Here is a 4,821-nt window from a genome sequence, read left to right as displayed (position 1 = left end):
ATCACGGACGTTAGTTCAATAGCGTTTAACGATCGATCCACGGTACAGAATGCAAAAATATGATTGTTAAAATTTTCGACTAATCGGTTCTAAGAGGCGAAGCAATACGCCGCTGGGACTTTGAAATATTTCGGAGCGCACCTAAAGTTCGTTATTTTGGCTAAACGGAGCGAAAATCTGCATTTATACCATCACGGACGTTAGTTGAATAGCGTTTAACGATGGATCCACGGTACAGAATGCAAAAATATGATTGTTAAAATTTTCGACTAATCGGTTCTAAGAGGCGAAGCAATACGCCGCTGGGACTTTGAAATATTTCGGAGCGCACCTAAAGTTCGTTATTTTGGCTAAACGGAGCGAAAATCTGCATTTATACCATCACGGACGTTAGTTCAATAGCGTTTAACGATGGATCCACGGTACAGAATGCAAAAATATGATTGTTAAAATTTTCGACTAATCGGTTCTAAGAGGCGAAGCAATACGCCGCTGGGACTTTGAAATATTTCGGAGCGCACCTAAAGTTCGTTATTTTGGCTAAACGGAGCGAAAATCTGCATTTATACCATCACGGACGTTAGTTTAATAGCGTTTAACGATGGATCCACGGTACAGAATGCAAAAATATGATTGTTAAAATTTTCGACTAATCGGTTCTAAGAGGCGAAGCAATACGCCGCTGGGACTTTGTAGTATTTCGGAGCGCACCTAAAGTTCGTTATTTTGGCTAAACGGAGCGAAAATCTGCATTTATACCATCACGGACGTTAGTTTAATAGCGTTTAACGATAGATCCACGGTACAGAATGCAAAAATATGATTGTTAAAATTTTCGACTAATCGGTTCTAAGAGGCGAAGCAATACGCCGCTGGGACTTTGAAATATTTCGGAGCGCACCTAAAGTTCGTTATTTTGGCTAAACGGAGCGAAAATCTGCATTTATACCATCACGGACGTTAGTTCGATAGCGTTTAACGATCGATCCACGGTACAGAATGCAAAAATATGATTGTTAAAATTTTCGACTAATCGGTTCTAAGAGGCGAAGCAATACGCCGCTGGGACTTTGAAGTATTTCGGAGCGCACCTAAAGTTCGTTATTTTGGCTAAACGGAGCGAAAATCTGCATTTATACCATCACGGACGTTAGTTTAATAGCGTTTAACGATGGATCCACGGTACAGAATGCAAAAATATGATTGTTAAAATTTTCGACTAATCGGTTCTAAGAGGCGAAGCAATACGCCGCTGGGACTTTGAAATATTTCGGAGCGCACCTAAAGTTCGTTATTTTGGCTAAACGGAGCGAAAATCTGCATTTATACCATCACGGACGTTAGTTTAATAGCGTTTAACGATGAATCCACGGTACAGAATGCAAAAATATGATTGTTAAAATTTTCGACTAATCGGTTCTAAGAGGCGAAGCAATACGCCGCTGGGACTTTGAAATATTTCGGAGCGCACCTAAAGTTCGTTATTTTGGCTAAACGGAGCGAAAATCTGCATTTATACCATCACGGACGTTAGTTCAATAGCGTTTAACGATCGATCCACGGTACAGAATGCAAAAATATGATTGTTAAAATTTTCGACTAATCGGTTCTAAGAGGCGAAGCAATACGCCGCTGGGACTTTGAAATATTTCGGAGCGCACCTAAAGTTCGTTATTTTGGCTAAACGGAGCGAAAATCTGCATTTATACCATCACGGACGTTAGTTTAATAGCGTTTAACGATGGATCCACGGTACAGAATGCAAAAATATGATTGTTAAAATTTTCGACTAATCGGTTCTAAGAGGCGAAGCAATACGCCGCTGGGACTTTGAAATATTTCGGAGATCACCTAAAGTTCGTTATTTTGGCTAAACGGAGCGAAAATCTGCATTTATACCATCACGGACGTTAGTTTAATAGCGTTTAACGATGGATCCACGGTACAGAATGCAAAAATATGATTGTTAAAATTTTCGACTAATCGGTTCTAAGAGGCGAAGCAATACGCCGCTGGGACTTTGAAATATTTCGGAGCGCACCTAAAGTTCGTTATTTTGGCTAAACGGAGCGAAAATCTGCATTTATACCATCACGGACGTTAGTTTAATAGCGTTTAACGATGGATCCACGGTACAGAATGCAAAAATATGATTGTTAAAATTTTCGACTAATCGGTTCTAAGAGGCGAAGCAATACGCCGCTGGGACTTTGAAATATTTCGGAGCGCACCTAAAGTTCGTTATTTTGGCTAAACGGAGCGAAAATCTGCATTTATACCATCACGGACGTTAGTTCAATAGCGTTTAACGATCGATCCACGGTACAGAATGCAAAAATATGATTGTTAAAATTTTCGACTAATCGGTTCTAAGAGGCGAAGCAATACGCCGCTGGGACTTTGAAATATTTCGGAGCGCACCTAAAGTTCGTTATTTTGGCTAAACGGAGCGAAAATCTGCATTTATACCATCACGGACGTTAGTTTAATAGCGTTTAACGATGGATCCACGGTACAGAATGCAAAAATATGATTGTTAAAATTTTCGACTAATCGGTTCTAAGAGGCGAAGCAATACGCCGCTGGGACTTTGAAATATTTCGGAGCGCACCTAAAGTTCGTTATTTTGGCTAAACGGAGCGAAAATCTGCATTTATACCATCACGGACGCTAGTTTAATAGCGTTTAACGATCGATCCACGGTACAGAATGCAAAAATATGATTGTTAAAATTTTCGACTAATCGGTTCTAAGAGGCGAAGCAATACGCCGCTGGGACTTTGAAATATTTCGGAGCGCACCTAAAGTTCGTTATTTTGGCTAAACGGAGCGAAAATCTGCATTTATACCATCACGGACGTTAGTTTAATAGCGTTTAACGATGGATCCACGGTACAGAATGCAAAAATATGATTGTTAAAATTTTCGACTTATCGGTTCTGGATCACTGAAAAATCAAAAAAAATTATTAATTTTGATTAATTAAATTACATATGTAGTTTTATATTGTTATAGTCTCGTATTTGTTAATGTTTTGTCGTAAGAAAATGCAAAAATATCGTTTTAATGTTTTCGTCTCATCGGTTCTGGATCGCTGAAAAATCAAAAAAAAATATTAATTTTGATTAATTAAATTACAAATGGAGTTTTATATTGCTATAGTCGCTTATTTGTTAATGTTTTACCGTAAGAAAATGCAAAAATATCGTTTTAATATTTTCATCTCATCGGTTCTGGGCGGTTTTAAAATTTTTTAAAATATTAATTAAACCCATGATTTACATGAGAATGTGAATTTATTATGTCCTGCATGTTAATTTATTAATTTTCATGTATAGAACGTTATAAAATGAAAGGATATGTTCGACGATATTTTCAGTCTAAGTTTTACCGTGCCGGCGGGATGGTACGCTCTCACGGCGGTTTGCACAGGCATACGCCTGGGCGTAAGCCCATGCGTCGCCGACCTAGCGGCCGGCCGTTCGGTATTTATAGGAAGGCACTTTCGGTTCGCTCGGACCGGTCGGGAGTAGCGTCGAGCGTGTGGCTCTTTTATGACTTCGGTTGAAAAGCAGTCTACCGCTCCTCGAGAATATACTTTCTCGACTATTCTCGTTCCGGTTTTCCGTTGCGGATTATTATTAATCTCCACACAGCATTACCACGGGTCGGTGTCTAAGACCGAATGGCCCATATGTGGTGAGCCTTGTAATATAAGGCTGGTGACCTGTATGCACTTATAAATGTTGCATACTTGTACAAACTGAGCATCAACTGTCTGTAACCAAAATTTGTTAAAACTGAAAAAGTTATAAGATTGTATAAAATTTTTGAACCAAGAAAGTAGTGTTAGACGAAAATTCGTTCTATCACTTTTAGAAGGGAGACTGTTTGGAAATATTTAAAGTATAAAATACACAAAAGTCCACTGAATTATGAACAAAATTACGTCCCTGAATTTAAGAAAAGTCAAGAGGTGTCAGAAATAAAATCCTCTCTGATACGTTCAGAGAGGAAAATAAGTATGGAGAGAGGAGTAAAAATGAAAGAAGTTTTAAGGCTGGGGAAACTTCTAAAGGAGAGAGATTCCAACATATCTAATATGTACATTTAAAGCAAGTCCAAGGAACTCTCTCCGTTAATGTTTGAAAAGGTGTGTGCAGATGGAGGAGAAATGTATAAAGTACAGAGACGAGGTTGGTGGGCCCGCTCTAATGATAAAGATTATAAAATTTGGTGGCAAAATGACCAGCATGATCACTGTACGCGCTTTCTCGATTTGTATAGCATGCCACTGTCCGCGCTATCTTTTATTATATTGTCCAGCGTGTGTGGTCTACGTGCTTGCACGATGGATGCACGGCGTGAAAGTGATTTTCGTGCTTTATGAGAGGAGGAGGAGAATATTTGGCCTCTATAAGAGGTACAAAATTTATGAAATGTGTGTTACATACAAAAGAGAAATGGCTTAACGTCGATCGGTCTTACAGGGAGGGCCGACGACGAAAATTTAAATTTACAATAATAACTAAGCTCCCTGGTTGATCCTGCCAGTAGTCATATGCTTGTCTCAAAGATTAAGCCATGCATGTCTAAGTACATACCGAATTAAGGTGAAACCGCGAATGGCTCATTAAATCAGTTTTGGTTTCTTAGATCGTACAAAACATTACTTGGATAACTGTGGTAATTCTAGAGCTAATACATGCAAACCAGAATTCCACCCAGAGATGGGAGGAATGCTTTTATTAGATCAAAACCAATCGGTGGCGGACGGCTTGTCCGTTCGTCCATCGTCGGCTTTGGTGACTCTGAATAACT

The 4,821-nt window shown here is 39.2% G+C and overlaps 1 non-coding gene across 1 annotated transcript in view; it reads left to right on the top strand.

Moving 5' to 3' along the window:
* Positions 1-4,534: 4,534 nt before the first annotated feature.
* Positions 4,535-4,821, top strand: part of LOC143306653 (small subunit ribosomal RNA) — a 1,923-nt gene continuing 1,636 nt past the window's right edge. The window contains exon 1 of the ribosomal RNA XR_013064014.1: positions 4,535-4,821. This exon is cut by the window's right edge and continues 1,636 nt beyond it. This is a non-coding gene — a ribosomal RNA (small subunit ribosomal RNA).

Source organism: Osmia lignaria, unplaced genomic scaffold (assembly GCF_051020975.1).
Source record: "Osmia lignaria lignaria isolate PbOS001 unplaced genomic scaffold, iyOsmLign1 scaffold0016, whole genome shotgun sequence".
Taxonomy (NCBI): domain Eukaryota; kingdom Metazoa; phylum Arthropoda; class Insecta; order Hymenoptera; family Megachilidae; genus Osmia; species Osmia lignaria.
The sequence above is the reverse complement of the archived record's forward strand: the minus strand, read 5'-3'. Positions and strand labels throughout refer to the sequence as shown.